A 19,576-nucleotide genomic window follows, 5' to 3' on the forward strand; every position below is an offset into this window, starting at 1 on the left:
TGCTTGTATTTTTGTAAATCGTTCCATAAAAAATGCTCCTCAGGTTACTCAATCGGAGATGTCCTCTGTTACCTGCCAGGATCCTGTCTGGCATACAATCTAAATAGAGCATACACCAAAAAAAAAAAAAGGTGCACTTGCTGAGCAAAAGCTGCTTTAGGACCATATCCCTAGGCAACCTCCTTCCCTGCCCTGACTGCTGCCCTCAGACCATCCTCTGTAGAAATTCTGGAGCTGTCCCTGTTGACAGAGGACTTGTGGTTAAAGATGCAGGACTGCGCTGCCCCTTCTGAAATCCTGCTAAGTGAGGACTGGTGAGGACAGAAGAAAGGAAGAGAGACATTGGCGCATGAGAGACGTTAAGAACGTTGCGAAGCTGGAAAGTGGACGGATAAGTGGTGAATGGTCAGCAGATGGGAGAGTATCAGTTTGAGTTTCTGCTGGGTGGGAAGCAAGTCCATTCAGGCAGCTGAACCTCGGGGTCCCGGGTGCGGAAGGCTGGTGGCCCAGGATGTGTTGGGAGGGGGACTGGGTGATGGTGGGACAGAAGCAGCAGGAAGATCCCTGCCCAGCCCCCTCACCGACAGTCACAGCGAAGGCGTGCTGAGGAGGTAACACCAGGGCTGGGGCCATTATGTCAAGCTGGCACGATGAGTGGTGAGAGGCCCCGGCCCCTAATGCTTGTGGCCAGGCTTTGGCTCCACATGTGTGGCTGCAATGCCCGGGGTGTCCCAACAACCACCCAGGACAGCCTTAAACTCAGCAGGAGGGTCAGCACCTCTCACTGCGTACAGGCCCCAACGTCCCACATCAGGCAGGTCTCAGGGGGCGGTTGGCCCTTGGCTCTGCTCTGAGGCCCCCAAGCAGGAGTCAAGCATGGGCTGGCGCTTTCTTCTTGTCTCTGTTTTTATTCCCCACCACCCTTCCTTCCTTCCCCCTTTTTAAAAAGAAGCAGGTGGGGAGGGGCCCTAGGGGAGAAAGGGAGAAGGTCACTCCAAGTGTCTTGGAAAAGACATGGTGTGGACTCCCGTGCAGCGCACCCACAGCCCTCTGCTGCCCCGCGCAGCAGCAACAGGAGAGAGAAAGGGCCTCTGGACAAGGACCAGTCCTGGTTCATTTGGAGAAAGGGAGGCCATTTAAACCATTCCCAGCACTGTCTAGCAGCTCTGACGGGGCTGCAGTTTATGTCCTTAGATAGTTTCTTCACGTACTATAGTCCTGAATGGCTAACTCAGCTCCGGGTGCTCACAGAGCAGGAAGGACTCTTGGAACATCGGCCGCCTCTGAATCATACATTGACTTCCTAAAAATGGTCTTTGGGGTGGCGGGGGGCGGCCGGCAGCAGAATGGTGGGTGGGAGGAGAGCCCAAATGGATGTGTGCTTCACAAACAGGTCTCTGTGATGCTCTGGGTAACTGCTGATTTGTGAGCAGCTGCAAAGTAAGAGACCCCGCCATGCGGAGACAGGATCCTTAATCTGCGCCCCCCTGACCACAGAGCTGCCACATGTGCACCAGTGGCTCTGGGTCACGAAGAAGGCGATCAGCAGCAGGGAGACCCCAGGGAGGGCGTTCTGTCTGGGGCAGGGAGGCGGCTTCCTGATGGGGCAGGGGTGGCCCTCAGGCACAGGGACGCCTGGGAGGGGAGCTGGGTCACCAGCTTGTCCTGGTGTGTCCGGAATTTTATTGTTTTTAAAACTGAAAGTCTTGCATTTGGGGGACCCCCAGTCCCAGGTCATGGGGACGAGTCGGTCACCCTGGAGCTGGTGGGGTGGTGACAGTGGAGTGGCTGCCCCAGGTGTGTGTGGGGTATGGGCTGGGCTGGGCTTCTAGAAGGGGAAGGACAGGTCAGGGTGGGTCCCTGAGGGCTCCCGCTCGAACTTGACGCGTGAGACTCCAAGTGAGTAAGGTTCAGAGCTGCCCTGTTCAGCTTGGTGTAGAGTTGGCACTTTGAGCGCAAAGGACGTGCATTTAAAGTTACACTTTAAGGTCCTGTTTCTGGCATTTCGTAGCTCGTCCAGCTTTGTACAGCTTGCCTGGGGGCTGGGCTCTGTGCTGGGGGCAGGGGCCTGGCACATGCCCGGCTCTGCCCTCCTCCTCTGTGAGAAGGGGGGGCAGGTTCACCTCTCTGGAACTCAGTTTCCTCCTGTGTAAGATGGGGCTGGATTCTGCACACAAAGGTGCCGTCCAGAGCAGCCCTTTCTGACTGTCGCCTGGGTCCCCTCTCTGGCCCCGGCTGGGGTCATTGGGCCCACACATGCCGGGCTCTGGTCTGTGGCCGGGCCCGGCACAGGGCAGCTTGGTGGCCTGTCTGGCCTCCGTTCCACCTGCCTCCCTCCCTTTGTCCAAGCTGCTTCCTCAACACCTCGTCCAAGAACCGGCGGAACTGACCGCCTTCTTGCCTCTTGTCCTGGCTGGCCTCGGTTCCCTGTTTGTCCCCTCACAGGGTGAGATCCTTCCCAGGGCCCTTCCTCTCCCCTCCCGTGACCTGCCGTTTCGGGGGAAACTGTTCCATCTCCAGGTGAGGCAAGCACGTTTTTCTCAAGAACTATTAACCTACAGAGAAAAAAAAATGTTGAGGATGGTAGAAATAAGGTGAAGTTAATTTAGGGTTTAGCTGTACTTTTAGAGATGATCTCAAGTGTTTTTCTCATCTGTTTTTCAAATTAAGAACTGGAGGCATTAAAGTAATCTCCAGTGTTATCCGGAGGGGTGGTGAGGGCCAGGCCTGTTGTATAAGCCACTCTGCGTGGCGGCTTTCCGGAGATACCACAGCGCCCTGCGAGAAGGGGCTTTGAGGTTTGGTTCCAGCTGCATTGGGAGGCGGGGAGGGAGACTCAGCACCCAGCATCACCCCTGGGCGCCCCGGCTGCTGGGAAACAAGCCAGGGTGGGAACGAGAGCGTCCCTGGGTCAGCGCCGCCAGCAGGGGGACCGCGCAGAGCACACACGCCTGCTGGCGCTTAAATCCATACGCTAAGCGCTTCGGGCTTTATATGCTGTGGGACTCTCAGTCCGGCAAAAAACCCTTTACTAATTCACTGTTAAAGCCATTTGCCTTTCTACTGCTTGCATGTATGATTCCTGAAATATGTCTTTGCTAAATGTGGAGGGTAGTGACAGTCAGCAGAGCTCTCTCCCCTCCAGGTCGGTTGTCCCGTCATAAAGCTGCCACGGTGGTTTTGCGGTGGCTCACGAGGGCGGAGGGCGGAGGGCTCACCCACCTCCGCTGCTTGGGGCCCACCTGCTCGGGGGCGAGGCGACTCCGGAGGGTCAGAAGCCTCAAAGTGTCCACAGGAAGTGGTAGGGAGGGGTCCCCGAACGTGCGAGCATTTCTCCTGACAGTGGAGGGGCCCCTTGGAAGAGGGGAAAGGGGGGACAAGAGCGGGTGGGCTGCACCTTTGCCACTTCGACCTGTAGCAGCGCCCTGGTCCCTGAAATCCTCCTGGGGCTGGAGAGATGGCGCCCTCAGGCTACGAGGTGTCAGGCCAGCTATCCCCCACGAGCCAGGGGGCCCCCGAGGCAGCAGATGCCACCTAGTGAGCCCTTCACGCTCCTGGTGGCTGAAGGCGCGCCCCTGGCATTACCACACTGAGATAAATGGTATCGGGCCTGGGTACACAATTTGTGGGACCCAGGGCAGAATCAAAGTGTGGGCCTTTTGTTCAAAACGTCTTCAGGCTCTCATGGCAGGGACAACAGGGCATTACACCAAGCGCAGGCCTTCTGAGCAAGGGGCCCGGCGTGGCTGCCCAGGTAGCACACCTGGTGTCACTGTCATCTTCCACCTCCTCCCACCTGCCCAGTTTTTAGGTTAAGAAACAGGCGTGGAGAGGTCCTGGTCCCACTGCTGTTGGTATCAGAGCTGGGCCTGGAACCCAGGCATCTGACTGCGGAGTAGACCCCGGGGTCTCCCCACACCCCCAGCCCTGAGGTTGTTGGGGTATTCTCAGGAAACATAGGGGGCCTGAGCATCTGTCACCCCCAGGAAACACCAGCATGCTTCCCCCACTGTCCCTTCTCCTTCCATCGCACGACCGCACTGGGAGGTGTCGCCTGCCGGGCTCAGAGGACAGTGCACTAATGCAGCGTTCGGCTGTTACTGACTGGGTGCCTTCCCGGTGCCAGACCCTGCGGGGAGCTGGGGACGCGGCTGTGAGGAGGGTGGACGTGCTCCCTGTGCCGAGGAGCTCCGGTCTCGGAGGGAGACAGACATCGCTCAAGGGCTTACAGAGTTATTTACTCACGGTTGTGAAAGAGCTGGGAAGGGTCCCAGGGACAGCGCGCGCGTGGTGATGCTCTCTGGAGCCTGGCCGCAGGGAGACAGGGCATCCTGGGGAAGGGGAGGACAAGCACAGGGGGCTTGAGGGAAGGCTGTCAAGGAACAAGGCGCCTGGTGCGGTCCAGGAGGTGACGGAAGGCCAGAGTGGCAGGGGGTGGGTGAGGGAGGGGCTCAGGGTGGTGACGTGAAACAGGCGTGGCTGGCAGGGGCCAGGGTGTGAAGGCCCTGGTGAGACTGTTTCATTTTTTTCTTGGAAATGAAAAATGAAGAACAACGGACAGAAGATGCCCTGATCGCATCCGTGTTTTCTGAGGCTCCTGCTGGCCGCAGTGTGCAGGCGGGATGGAGTGGGCTAAGTGGGACGCCAGGAGACCCAGGAGAAGGCTACTGCACAGCGTAAAGCTTGGTGGACACCGAGAGGGGCACACAGAGCCCTCAGACAGCGTAGGGGAGCAAACACCAGTCCAGGTCAATCCCTGCTTCTGGGATGAACAAACGGGGGGAAAATCCAGCAGGGGACCTATGATATGAACCGGCAACTCCTATGACCTTGAAGACAAGGAGAAGACAAGCCTCTCTGAAAACACTGTGTCTCCTTTAGTTGCTGTTACCTTGGATTCTACCTGGAGGGCACGTATTCCATTTTAATTTTACTATCAGTTGCCACTTCGCTTCCGGAAAGCGCCAGGACTCTTCGCGTTGCCACCAGCAGTGTACGGAGACCCCTTTCTCCATATCGCTCCCATGAATATGTATTCCGGATTTTTTTATTTTTAAGTTTTTTGTGGGCTGATGGGTGTAGTGATGTCTCTCTGTTGCTCTAATCGGCTTTCCCTGACTTCTAGTGATCGTGAGCAGCTTCTCAGGTGTGTGATGGACATTTATTCCGATCCCTTTCTTTTGCCTGTTTATAGCCCTTGTCCGTTTTTCTGTTGGGTATTTGGGTCTCTCTTGTGAGTTCACCCTCACTGTATATTTTGGGCACTTACACCTTACAGGTCATCTCTGTTAAAAATATATTTTGTACATTTCTTCTTTTCTATTTTTTGTGGGATCTTTTGCCATATACATTTTTTAAAAGTAAACAAAGTACACGTAAATACAGAAAAGTATACACATTATAAGTGTTCAGCTTGGTGAATTTCGACAACGTGAACTGGCCTGTGTAATCATCACCGAAGCAGGAGTAGAATGGTACAGAACACCTCACCCCCTTCGCCACATCCAGAGGTTAACGCCCAGAAGGAAGCTCCGCCCTCATTCCCAGCCACACAGATGAGTTTCTGCCTGGTTTGGGGCTTTCTATAAATGAATCCATCCTGCCTGTACTCTCTTCTGAAGATGAAATTTAGAAAATGCAGTAAACTATAGAGAAGAAAACATGGGTTAATGTGGTTTAATATATTTTTAATATAATTTTTTGTTCATTTCCATGTTTTTCTTCTGTGAATTTCCTGTGAGGTCTTTGCCTCTTTTTTTTCTATTGGAAGCTTGCCTTTTAAAAACTGTGTTAAAACACCCTTTTCTAGAGTAAGATATTAACTCTTTGTCATCTTTGTTACCCATATTTTTTCTTGATTTGTCATTTGTTTAATCTTATCACTTGAGGTACAGACCCTCTTACATTTTAGGTAATTTTTTCCTCTGCTATTTGTTTTCATACTTGATAAGATCTTACTTACCAGTGAAGTCAGTTAAATATTCAACTATATTTTCTCGAAAATTGTCATGGTTTCTTTTTATGTTTAGCTTTTCCATCTATTTGGAATTTATTTGGGGATATGGCTTGGAGTGAGGCTCTAACTTAAAGTTTTTCCTATTGAGTCAGTTTTTCAAGCACCATTAGTTGAGTGTTTCATCCCCTCTCTAGCCATCTGTAATGCTTCTTTTTTTTTTTTTTTTTTTTTTTTTTTTTGCGGTACGCGGGCCTCTCACTGCTGTGGCCTCTCCCGTTGCGGAGCACAGGCTCCGGACGTGCAGGCTCAGTGGCCATGGCTCTCGGGCCCAGCCGCTCCGCGGCATGTGGGATCTTCCCGGACCAGGGCACGAACCCACGTCCCCTGCATCGGCAGGCGGACTCTCAGCCGCTGCGCCGCCAGGGAAGCCCTGTTTGGCTTCTTTGATCGTATATTAAATTTTACTAACAGGGTCTTTTTCAGGTGTATCTTATACCCACCATTGGTCTATTGATCTTTGCACCCTTAAGTTACTGTTTTTATTGTTGTAACTTTCTCATGTGTTTTAATATCCCAAATGGCAAGTAACCCTCACTGCTCCTTTTTCCCCAAAGTCTTAGGTATTCTTATCAATTTATTCTTTCAGGTAATCTTTGGCATCATTCAGTTGAATTTTGGGGGTGGCATTAAACTCATGAAAATTTGGGGAACTCTAACTTATTTAAAAATCTAATTTACACTTAGAAGCACAGTGTGTCTTCCCATATTTTTTCCTTCTCCTTCACATCTTCCTTAAGTGAATCACGATTGTTGTTTACTGCTACATTTCTCCCACTGGTGACCCGTCAGTACTCTGGGGGCAGAGGCAAGATCGTCCAAGATGCTTTTACCCTCAGGAATGAACACAACACTGGGTGTGTTGCTGGGCTCATACAAACCTCCCCTGAGGACACACGTAGGCACATACTAGAAACTAGTGTCCTGAGCTGTCCCACTGTCCCTCTGTCCCTCTGGGGAGGCTGGGCGTTTCCACCTGGTGAGGGAGTCCTTTGTTTCCCCGGCTTTCAGGAGGCACCTACCTGAGCTCTGTGGGCTGCCTGGAGCCCACCCAGGGGTGAGGGGAGGCTCTGGGCCCACCGCAGCCAGCAGAGCTCCACAGTAATTTATTCTATAAATTAGGTTGCTGCATAAGATTTCATTTTACGAATGATGCCTCTGCTTATAAATATTTGAAATCTCATACCTTAGTGCAAAAGACTCAACGTTTAGTAATGAGATTAAGAGCCCAGATCCAGGAAGGGAGATATGTACAATCTGGAAATTCTTCTGGCAGCCCCGGCTTCTACCACGTGGGTGGCCCTAGGATCCCCTTACACATAAAACCTCAGCGCCCTTGAGCTCTTTGAAAGGGAAGTGGGGGTGATGTAAGTGGAAGTGATCGTGAGGTGTCTCTTGTTCCCCTGGAACATTCCAGTGGAGCAGTCTCCTGTTGGTAAGGAAGAGGGTGAGGATAGCTCTGGTGGATGGGTGGTCTGGACAACATGAGGTCACCCAGAGTCTCCCCTGCCAGCGATGGAGGTGGAAGCAGTGTCTTCACCTCTGCAGAAGCAGCAAATGAGAAGATCCTCTTTTTAAAAATATTTATTTTATTTATCTATTTTTGGCTGCGTTGGGTCTTCGATGCTGCGAGCGGGCTTTCTCTAGTTGCGGCGAGCGGGGGCTGCTCTTTGTTGTGGTGCGTGGGCTTCTCACTGCAGTGGCTTCTCCTGTTGCGGAGCACGGGCTCTAGGCAAGCAGACTTCAGCAGTTGTGGCTCGCGGGCTCTAGAGCGCAGGCTCAGTAGTTGTGGCGCACGGGCTCTAGAGTGCAGGCTCAGTAGTTGTGGCGCACGGGCTTAGTTGCTCCGCGGCATGTGGGATCTTCCCGGACCAGGGCTCGAACCCGTGTCCTCCGCATCGGCAGGCGGATTCTTAACCACTGTGTCACCAGGGAAGCCAAGATCCTCTTTTTCTGATGGCTTCAGAGAGCATGTGTGTGTTTCCTGGAGAGAGGGGCAAGTTCACAACAAGAGCCCGATCCTTTTTCCTTCCACCAAAGGAATTTTCATTCTTTATCTGCTATTGGGGCCGAGTTCATTTCCGGCAACACGAGATCGGCAAGCCCAGGGGTCTTTGAGGGGTCTTGCTTTTGAAAGGAATGCAGCCCTTTCCTCTCTCTTCGCTTCAGCCTGCCCTGATAGGAGCTGGCTCTTCCCTCTTATGAATCCTCCAGAGAAATGGAAATAGCAGCCCCAAGTCTTAAAACAAAGTCCTTTGATCTAAATGTTGCAGGAAATAAAACACCTTTACAGTTATGGAGTCCAGACAGGGATGCATTTCCAGGGGTCCCTGAGCGGTGCTCCTGCCTTCGCTCGTCAGGGCAGCATCCCCAATCCTGACTGACACGGCGAGTCTTCTCGCGCAGCCTGGCTCTCCTCCCTGTGCACAGACATCTGTGAGTGATTCCATGGGCGATGTGCACCCTCGCGGCCCACGCCCCTTTTATATCCTATCACTTATCGCCAGGACGATTGCTGCAGCCTCTGATGCCTCCCCTACCCCGGCCTCTTCCCGCTCAGATCCGTCCTCCCCCACACAACAGACACGCTGTCTGAAATCCGTGTGAAGTGTAGACACTGCCAGAATCAGCTGCGGAAAGACAGCCGGAGCAGGGGCTGCTCGCCAGGGGCTGGCCTCTGGGTACCGGGAGCCAAGCTGGTTCTGATTAGGGCTCATCCAGCATCATGTTCTGTCCACATGGAAACAGAATTCTGTACAAGGTGCCCCCCAGCCCCAGCCCCGGGCATCTCTACTGGTCAGGTAGCAGGTACCTGGCTGGCATGGGCTGACCTGTGTCTTCCCACCGCACCAAGTTCACATGTAGAAGCCCCGACCCCCAGCACCTTGGAATGTGCTGCATCCTGAGGCTCTTTACGTAGGTTAAGTCAGAATGAGGTCACCAGGGTGGGCGTCCTTATGAGAAGAGGGGATGAGGATACAGACACACACAGAGGGAGGACAGCCATGTACACCGCAAGGAGGGGGCCCTCACAAGAAACCCGGTCTTGATCTCAGCCTCCAGGCTCCAGAGGTGTGAGGAGACAGATTTCTGTTGTTTAAGCTGCCTGGTCTGTGGTTCTTTGTTAAGACGGCCTGCACTGACTAACGCCCTGGTCAAGTAGCCCTCGAGAAGTTCCTTAACTTTCTGAATGTGTACAAAGGATTCGCTGAGGTTTCCTGAACCCTCCCGTTCCTGGGGAACGTGTGTACAGCAGTGTACAAGGATTATGGCACGAACTCCACAGCCCCTGGAGCTGTCTGGACGCTTCTAACAAACAGGCTCTGGGGGTGAACCTCGGAGGTTTGATTAGCTGGTCAGGGGGGCGGCCTGGGCTTCGGGCTTTCACCAGCTCCCAGGTGAAACACGACTGATGTTTCATCCGGGGCCGGGTGGAGGGCGGGCGCTCTGGAGGACATTGCCTGTGTTGTGCGCCAGTTCCCAGGTCTCCCCGTCAGGAGCCCGCTGTCCCCACAGGGGTGACCGGGACCTGTCTGCCAGCTGGACACTGTCCTCCATGCGGCCAGACCTCCCCGGCGGCCTGTGTCTGCGAGGGGCTCTGCAAGGGGACTGAAAACGCTTGTTGGCTGGAAGACTCATTTCCCCTTCTGCAGGAACAGTGTTCTCACAGGCCACACACGCAAAGTTTAAAAAGTAACCACTTTATTGGGTGTCTCCAGTTTGTGAGAGATTCATTGAGCTCCACGCTTACAGCCGGCACCCTTCTCTGTCTGCATAGTGCACTTTAGTAAAAGGTTTCCAAAGGTAATTATTATTTCTCTGTAACCAAGCGTATTTTTGGAATCAAAGCTCCACGGAGCCTGATAACTGAAATGTAACCAAATGTCTTCCAGATTGACCCCGGTGTTTAAACCTTCAGTTCAGGGGTCCCCCCGAGTCTCCCCAGGCCGGGTCCTGGCTTGGCAGGGACAGGGGTGGGGAGAGGGGTCCCTCGGACTCTCCGTGTCTCTGCTGGCCTCCCTCTACGGGCGGGCATCGGGCGTGGATCCCAGCTGGGCTGTCATCCTGCCAGCAGCCCGGGTCCTGGCACCACCTGTAAATAAATCCCAGCCTGGGGACAGGGGCGGCAGGTCTCTGCATCCCCGGCTGGGATGGGACAAGGTGCGGTGTGAGAGCCTCGGAACGCGGCTGAGTGCCAGCTGCCTGGGAAGCTCCTGCTGAGGGGAAGGAGGCGAAGACGTGGTGGGTGGACCAAGTGGAGCTGAGGGCCACGGTGACGGCCAGCACGGCACAGGGACACCAGGGATCCCCACAGAGAGCGTGCGGACAACCGTCAGAGGGGGGCACTGGTGCGGTTTCCGCAGCCCCTCACCACCCTCTCCTCCCCAGTACTCCCCGGCCTGGAGAACCGTCGGGGTGGATGGGCAGAGGAGGGGCATGTGGGGAAGCAGACCAGCCCCTCTGCTCTGCCTGGCTGAGGGTCAGGCCTGAGCTGCGGGTGGCGGGAAGCTATAAACGGGATGAGAAGTTCAGGTTTTCATTTACACCCGAGTGGACTGGTCGGGTGGGGAGGGAGAACCGCCGGCACGGGTGCGAGGACAGTGCAGCAGCTCCGATGCCTCCTCCCTGTCGCTCATTCAGGGCCCAGTGGCCCCTGCACCTCCGCATGGATGTGGCCGGGTGCCCCCTGCCCACGGGATCCCGGAATCAGAGACCCCAGCTGACCGCACAGCCCATGACCTCCAGAGAGGATTCCGGGCGTCCCCGCAGACCCTCCACTCAGCACCCCTGCTCCCTGAGCCCCGTCATCTGCGCGGAAGCCCGGGGGGCCCCCTGGGCCCCCTGCGGATGGGCTCAGCGCCGTGTGTGTGAGTGGACAGTCCCTGCCGAGAACAGAGGAGGGGGCGCCTTCACAGCAGCCCAACCCACCGGCGGGCTCTGTCCTCGACATCCATTTCTGTCCCGATTCTCCTGTGTGTCCCAGGCCCTGGCTGTCCTGCTGACGTGCTGTGGGCCCTCTGGGCACCTGGAAGCTCTGACTCCGAGCGCTGCCCACGGCTGAGGGTGGAGTTGGGGTCGCGCTTCCCCCAGGCTGGGTGGTTTGTGGCCCAGTCTGCCCGGGCGCTGGGTGACACCCGCTGCGGACCTCCTCCCACCCGCATCTCCGCTCCTCTGCACTCTCGCTGCTGTTGGGGGGTCATGTTTCCCAGGACGAGCAGCTGGACGAGCGTTCGGCCCCCGGCGCTACGTTCTCCCTAACCTGGATTAAGTCATGCTTTGTCCCTGGATCAGCTGGCACTGGGCAGCAGGTCCACGGCCTGCAGGCTGCCCTGGCCCTGGGCTCCCCACTGTCCCACAGGTACCACAGGTCCCGGGGGTCCTGGGGGTGCTGATCTGCTCACCCCGGGCCTCCGGGGCTGCAGCTGCACCCTGTTCTGTTCCAGCTTCCAAGGCCTCTTCTGGGAGCCCCTGGGGGCCTCCTCAGCCCTGCCTTCTACCCTGATCTCCCTAACAGGTGGGGAGGGGCTAAAGAACGCCCCCCCCCCTCCGCCGCCCACCGGGTTGGGGGAGGTAGGAAGTGCCAGAGTCACAGGCCAAGCTGCACGTTTGGGCTCTTCCTGATTCTCCTCTGCTTCTCTGCTTCCTGATTCTCCTCCGCTTCTCTGCTTCCAGATTGTCCTCCGCTTCTCTGCTTCCAGATTCTCCTCCGCTTCTCTGCTTCCAGATTCTCCTCCGCTTCTCTGCTTCCTGATTCTCCTCCGCTTCTCTGCTTCCTGATTCTCCTCCGCTTCTCTGCTTCCAGATTCTCCTCCGCTTCTCTGCTTCCTGATTCTCCTCCGCTTCTCTGCTTCCTGATCCTCCTCCGCTTCTCTGCTTCCTGATCCTCCTCCGCTTCTCTGCTTCCAGATTCTCCTCCGCTTCTCTGTTTCCAGATTCTCCACCGCTTCTCTGCTTCCTGAGTCTCCTCTGCTTCCTGATTCTCCTCCGCTTCTCTGCTTCCAGATTCTCCTCCGCTTCTCTGCTTCCTGATTCTCCTCCGCTTCTCTGCTTCCTGATTCTCCTCCGCTTCTCTGCTTCCAGATTCTCCTCCGCTTCTCTGCTTCCTGAGTCTCCTCTGCTTCTCTGCTTCCTGAGTCTCCTCCGCTCCTCTGCTTCCTGAGTCTCCTCCGCTTCTCTGCTTCCTGAGTCTCCTCTGCTTCCTGATTCTCCTCCGCTTCTCTGCTTCCTGATTCTTCTCTGCTTCTTTGCTTCCTGATTCTTCTCTGCACCTTTCATCTTTATTAAAATATTTACAAAACCAGCCCACTCTCCAGAGCAGACTTCAGAGCCAGAAGAATTGAAATATAGCCCCTGCTTCCCCACTTACCTGCTGTGTTACCTGGTAAAATTCGCTTGGCCTCTCTGAGCCTCTCTCTGCCTTTTTAGGAGATCATAACACTTCCTCAGGGCGTAGCTGTGAGGACGAAATTAGATCTCACGCCCCAAGCACTGAACACAGGCCACAGCCCTACGCTGGCGCGGCATCTGCTCAGGAATCCTGCTTGGCCAGGAGCAGGGGGTTAAGTGCACGGACTGAGCTGCTATCAGGGTCTTTGAGGAATAGAACAATGTGGGGGGCATTTAGTCCTCTACGGATAATTTCTTCTGAACAGAAACAGTGTGTGAAGCCAAAGAGAGGGAGACCTCCCTTTCCAGAAGCGTGTTATTGAAGCCAAGCCCCGGTGAGGTCTGCCCATGTGTAGGTGCTGGCAGGCGGTGTGGCCTCCCATGGAGCGCCCTCTGCAGGGCCACCCTTGCCCCCGCTTCCCCACCGACCTTGACCTCGCTCGCCTGCCCGCCGGGGAGGAAGGAGGTGACTTTGTAAGGCTTTCTCTTTGGAAAAATAAGAGCTGTGGGGAATGACATTAATTTAAAAGCTTTTAAAGAGTCAATTCACCTGTGAAAGTGCTCCCCAGGTGAGAGCCTTCCTGTGTGGAAAACAGCCCGGTCTGTAAAAGGATTTTAATTAATGTTGCTGAGAAACGTACCAACGGCACTTAAGGCTGAAAGCTCGAGAGCTAAGGTGCCAGCCAAGAGTTTTATGATGGGGAGCGAGTTGTCTTAAAGGCAGTTGAAATAATATTCCCATGCACTCAGCCTCGGCACTCACCTCTGGTCACGGCCAAATGTAAGTACCAGAATCCTTGGCGGCCTGACCCCCAAGCCCCCAGACGACACAGCCTCTGCCAGGACCTACCTGGTTGAACTGCAGAGGTGTTTTCAGGGACACGGCGCCTCCTCGCCCTTCGGGGACACACCTTGCTGGGCCGCCCAGCGCGGCTCAGATCTGACCTGGATCTGGTCCGTCGTCCAGCTGGTGCCAAAGCCGGAACTGGACCTGGAGGAGGGGCGATGGAGGGCGAGGGATGCGGATCTGGGACGGCCCATCCGGACAGCAGGCTCGAGCTGCAGATGGTGGAGTGGTCGTGGCTGGAGACCAGGGGCCCTGGGTGTGTTGGAGCAGCGCTGGTGGCAGCAGCTCCGCCCCACGGATGGCTGTGCAGTGACGTGAGATGTGCCTGCGGCTGTTCCTCCTGGGACGCTTGGCCGAGGGGCTGGGACAGGGCGGGCCTGGGAGTCTCTCTTCTCTGAGCCAGGGGTGAGAGAGATGGTCTCCAGGCTGTGGCTGCAATATTCTAGGAGGTGTCGGGGTCTGGACTGGCCGGGAAAGGCCTCCTGCTTTCCTCACGGTGGGTCCTGGGGACCGGCCTGGGCCCAGCGTGCCAAAGGCTCTCCTCTTTATTCACGTTTTACTGTTTCCTGGAGAACTCTCCCCAGGATGAAGTTACCTTCCCAATAAATTCTTACCACCACTTCTTGCTTCCTGAGGGGCAGCACAGCTCAGTGAACAAAAGCACGGAGCCAGAGGGCACAGGTTCAAATCCTGGCCGTGCCACTTACTAGCTGGGTGACCTGGGGCAAGTTACTTCACCTCTCTGTGCCTCAGTTTGTCCATCTTTAAAATGAGGACAAGAATAGCAACCCCTTCATGGGGTTGTGGTGAGAAATGAGTCAATATAAATAAAGCCCTTAAAACAGTGCCCAGAATGTTGTAAGCAAGCACTTCAGTCCTGCTAATGGCGCTGTTCTGGAGAAAAGGGAAACGTGACCCGCAGCCTGAGGCCCCCATCCTGTGATGGAGTGAGAGAGGGGATGTATCAGTCAGGGATGGGCTAGGTCAAGTGTGGTAACAAACACACCTCAGATCTCAGCGGCTTAAGCAAGATCTCACGGCTTGAGCAACAGACACTCGTTTGCCATTCACCATGCTGGCCGCTTGGTGAGGCGCTCAGGCTTTCGAGGCTTCCCTGTCTGGACCCCGTGGGTTAGGGTGGCATGGGAGGGGAAGTGCCACCATAACCCACTCACTGGCTCTTCAATGCTTCCTGTGGAGGTGACTCAGGGTGCTTCTGCCCACATCTAATTGGTCAGAGTGAGTCACGTGCCTCCTGCCTTCCAAATCTACCATGTGGCCGGCCAGCAGGAGGAGAACCAGAAGTGCCGAAGACCTAGTGCCCCAGGCCCCTCCCTTCAGCTGACCAGGGGCTGAGCCTGGGGGCTCACTTAAGCCTTGCACTGTGATGGCCCCTGTGCCAGGAGGCAGTGCTGGGGGCTCTGTGGGTCCCACCTGCCCCCTCCTCTCAGACCCACCAGCCTTTCTCCTCCTTCCTGCAGGTACCCTCACCTCTCCCTGTCTTCCTGCTTGCCAATCTCCCTTCTGATTCATTGTGTACATTGCCTTTCCGATACGCGCATCTGGTCCTGTCGCTTCTGCTATGGGCTGGATGTTTGCATCCCCCCAAGTCCCTACGCTGGAACCCTAATTCCCAATGTGATTATGGGGGCCCCATATGAGGAGGTGGGGCTTTTGGGAGATGAGTAGGGTTATATGAGGTCATGAGTGTGGGTCTGTTGCAGGAAGGGGGACCTCTTCCAGGGCCCGAGAGTGGGCTCTTGTCTAACACTCGGAAATGAATTGTCCGAGGAGACACACGTGCTGACAAAGCAGGGGACTTTATTGGGAAGGGCCGCCCAGGAGGAGAACAGGAGGGTGAGAGGACCCAGGAGGACTGCTCTGCCGCGTGGCTCCCAGTCTGGGGTTTTATGGTGATGGGGTTAGTTTCTGGGTTGTCTCTGGCCAATCATTCTGACTCAGGGTCCTTCCTGGTGGTGTGTGCATGGCTCAGCCAACGTGGATTCCGGCGAGAAGGATTCTGGGAGGTTGGTAGGACATATAGACTGGTGTCTACTTTCTCTTTTTGACCTTTCCTGAATTCTTCCAGTTGGTGGTAGTTTGTTAGTTCCGATTTCCTTACCTCCTGTAGTAAGAGAACTCACGCAAGTGGTTACTGTAGGGCCTGGCCAGGGTGCGTGGTTTCAGTCAGTGGTTCCCCTAACAGGTCCACGGTGGGATCGAGGCCCTTAGGAAGAGAGGAAGCCCTCCCTCTCCCTGTACATGAGGGCATTAAGGAAAGGCCATGTGAGGACGTGACCAGGAGGAGGACTTTCTCCAGAACCCGGTCTCACTGGATCTCATTCCTTGGGGAGCTTTGCTGATTGGCCAAGTCTGAATTCAGTCCTACTGCTTCCCCCCTACCTGGTCCCCCAGCTCTGCTGTCAGACCTGCCCACCGGCAGCTTCCACACTGCGCTGGGCATCCCAAGAGGACAGAGACATGTTTGCTGGTCCTCGCTGGGGCCTAGCACAGCGTGGGCAGGTCGAGCACTGACCACTGATGGAGGGAGTGGATGCTTCCTTGTCCTACCAAACTCCAGGGGCTGAGAAAGGTCTTTTTGCTCCCTGAAATATGTGCCCTACATTTGTTTTTGGAAGTACCAGATTTTTCTCTCTTGAATAGTTCCCTCCCCATCCCCCACAAGACGCCAGGTCTTGTGCAGTCTGGGTGTTGGGGTCCTTGTGCCTGATTTCTCTGCGGGGTAGTCAGTCCCCAGCCGCGTAGCACCTCTTCCTGCCATGTGGCATCACTGTCTAGGGCCGGTCGTCCAGGGTCCAACAGGCTGGCTGGTCACCCAGAGGCCCGCTGCCTCCTTGGTCTGGCTCAGAGGACAGGTGGCCTCCACCTTGCTGAGGTGGACAACTTCCTGCTCCTGTGCCCCGACTTATGTTCCAAACCTATATTCCATCATCTCCCCAGAGCCCGGCTCTCTTAGGATGACGGGGAGGTGTGGCCTAGGCTCCAGAACCCAGAGCCCCAGTCGGTCCCCTTTTCTTACCTGAAGATTTACACCTTAAGAGCTCAAGCAGAACTTCCTTTCCTCCTCCCCCAACTTTTATCTTGAAAACTTTCAAACCTGCAGGAAGTCAGAAAGGAGAGAAATAATGAAGACAGATCCCTAGTTGCTAGCATTTGGGGCAGATTTTTCTTTTCAGCCTCAAAGCACAGAAGTTCTGATTCCACCTTTTTTTCCTGGGCAGTGGAGCCCCCTTCCCATCGTCTTCAAGGTCACAGCCCCAGTTGTCCGAGGGGAGACATATTACCAGGCCCTTGCTCATCCCGAGATGCAGGTGACTTTCTAGTAGGACTTTGCTGGCTACAGAGAGAGCAGAGGGCACACAACCTAATTCTCCATCTCAGAGACACATTATATTTTCCTTCCTGGGGATTCCTTCTCAGGGCTTCTCTCCTTTCCCTCTTAGGAACACCCTCTGCTGTCTTTGCTCCAAGCTGTGGTCATGCTCACTCACTTCCTTAGTAACCCGCTCCCTCACAGCCTTACTGCCCTTTCGTCCTTCTTTTCATATTCCTAATACCCTTTCTCCATTCTTCAATCCCAACTGATGTCCTCACTCTGTTTGAAAGTCCTCATTATCAGCAAGAAGCCCTCATCACCCAGTTTACAAATTCACCTGCGTCTACACCCACCTGGCTGGCTGCCCACGTGGCAGAGGGTGACGTCTCTCTGCTCTCAGGATCAGCCCTGCTCGCAGACCCCTCTCAGCTGCTGAGGATCTTCACGCCGTCACCACCGAGTCTTCTGCTCTCTAGATCTCGCCCTTAGAAACGTGCTGAATAGCTTGTATCCTGACAAACGCTTTCGCAGCCCCATGTCTCCCTTCAGCCCTTGCGTCATGTCTCTGTGCTCTTAGACCAAGTTTCTTGAAAGTGTAGCCGACCTGCTCTCTCCTCTCTCCAGTTCCTCCCCCCGCCCCCCTTTGCTTCTCAACCTTCTCCCACCGGCTTCCACTTTCAGCATCATGGAAAGGCTCTCAGGGTCGCGGAAGATCTCCCGGTCCTTCCAAGGGTGAATCCTCGGTGCTCGGCTCACCCAGCGACTCAGCACCTTTGCTCACAACCTTTCCGTGAAACATTGTCTCATTTTGCTCCCAGGATACTCGCCCTCATTTTCTGGCCTCTCCCCGACTTCTTCCACGGCTCCCAGGCTTTGCAGGCACCTGCCGTGTCCCCCCCAGCCTCTCAGAGTTGGTGTGTATCAGAGCCCACCCCTTCCTATCTCCAGGGGACTCCATCCCAACACTGGCTGTGTACACCTGGACCCAGCGATGACTCTGAATTTATACAAACTTCTCCCCTGCACCCGAAGTTGCCTACTCACCACCTCCAACTCAATGTCTAGCTCGCACCTCAAATTTAAAATATCCAAGCCCGGGACTTCCCTAGGGGTCCAGTGGTTAAGAATCTGCCTTCCAATGCAGGGGACGCGGGAACTAAGATCTCACATGCCGCAGGGCAACTGAGCCCACATGCTCTAGAGCCCGTGCTCCACAACTAGAGAGCCCACGTGTCGCAACTACTGAGCCCGAGTGCTCTAGAGCCCACATGCCACAACTAGAGAGAAGTCTGTGCACTGCAACAAAGAAGCCCACGTGCCACAGTGAGAGATCCTGCAGGCCACAACGAAGGTCCCGCGTGCCACAGCTAAGACCCGACGCAGCCAGATAAATAAATAAATTAAAAAAGAAAATCCAACCCTGAACCCTTGACTTCCAACCCTGGATAAAGTCCTATTCTTTCCCCTGTGGTCCAACCACACCACCCTTCACCTAGTGCTCGGGCCAAAGATCCTGGAGTTGCTCTTGATTCCTATTTTCCTCTCACACCTGTAGCTTCAACAATCCATCGCTGCATAACAAACTCACCCAAAGCCTAGCGGCTTAAATCGTAGCAGCCATTTCTTATCTCCTGAATTCTTGGGTTGACTGGGCTCAGCTGGATGGTTCTTTGGTTCCATCTCGCTCTGGGTGGGGCTTCAGTCAAGTGGAGGATCAAGTGAGGTGGTGTCTCCAGACAGCTCAGCCTTACGGCTGCCGGTTGGTGCTGGCTTTCAGCTGGGGGCTGGAGGGGACAGGGCTGTGAATCAGAGCTCCTTGGTGGTCCTCCAGGTGGCCTTTCTACCCGGCTTGGCTTCTTCATGGGAAGAGCGGCAAAGAACACGGGGCCATCTTTAATCTGTAGTCTTCTCTATGGCCAAAGTTATTTACATTCACCTGATAAACAAAATCCTTTTACCCTGGTCCATTCTGGCATCAGACTCAGGCTTGAGGCCCAGGATTTCATCTCTAAATCAGGTGCAAGTATGGGTGGGGCTCCTTGGTGGAAGCTCCTCCAAAGCAGTAAACTATAAAGGTAATGCTTAGTGTATGGAAACCACAGCAACACCGTTTGTTCTCCTTCATGAGTTTCTGGCTTGACTGTGCTCAGCTGGCTGACTCTTCTGCTCCCCTGGTCTTGGCTGGGCCCTTGTCCTCAGGGCTGGACGTTGGGTGTGGTTCACTTACCTCGCCGGCAGTGGTGCTGGCTCTTGGCTGGGAGCTCAGCAAGGCTACCGGGCAGAGTTCCCTGGTTTTCCCTGCAGGGGCTTCTCCAGATGGATCGGGCTTCTCAAGCAAAAGTGAAAGCTGCAGTTCTTAGGGCCCAACCTTGGAATTTACTCAGTGTCACTTCTGTCACATGTTATTGGGAAAAGACCCCATCTCTTGACTGAGGAATCTGTTGTCACTTTAAATCCACCGCACTGATCTGCCAGTAAGTCCTCTAAGTTTCATATCCAAAAAATCTATTTATTTACTTTTATTGTGTACACCTATTGCCCTAGTCCAATCACCGCCAACCCTAGCTCAGACATGGCGGTGTCCTCCCAACCGTCCTGCCCACTCCTCCTGGCCGCCTTACCTGGTCCTCGCAGAGCACACACACCTGGGGAGAGCGGGGACTCCACTGAGACCGCGGGGACTGCTCCACACACTTCCTCGTTTTGGACCCGTTGGTTCCTCAGGGCACGCAGCTCTCACGGAGGGGGCAGAAGTGCAAGAACTGTTCAAAGCCTCTGCTTCCATCACACCTGCTCACATCCCATTGGCCAAGCCCAGCACAGAGGGATGGTGTGCAGGGATGGGAGGGGTCATGGAAGGGGGGCTGGAAGAGAAGAGCGTGGACAGACAGTGCAGTCGGCACCAGACCCACGTTTAGACATTTTTACTATGTCCGTCAGTGCTGGGTTAACCATACATTGCTGTGTCTGCACGTCTCTCTCTCCATTTATT

The 19,576-nt window shown here is 55.0% G+C and overlaps 1 long non-coding RNA gene across 1 annotated transcript; it reads right to left on the minus strand.

The window, feature by feature from the left end:
- Positions 1–117: 117 nt before the first annotated feature.
- LOC117200607 (uncharacterized) lies at positions 118–13,677 on the minus strand. The gene is made up of 3 exons (XR_004482221.2): positions 13,251–13,677; positions 4,246–4,331; positions 118–968 (listed from the first exon to the last, which is right to left on the minus strand). It is a non-coding gene; the product is annotated as an uncharacterized LOC117200607 (long non-coding RNA).
- Between the last annotated feature and the right edge of the window lie 5,899 nt (positions 13,678–19,576).

Source organism: Orcinus orca, chromosome 7 (genome assembly GCF_937001465.1).
Source record: "Orcinus orca chromosome 7, mOrcOrc1.1, whole genome shotgun sequence".
NCBI lineage: Eukaryota > Metazoa > Chordata > Mammalia > Artiodactyla > Delphinidae > Orcinus > Orcinus orca.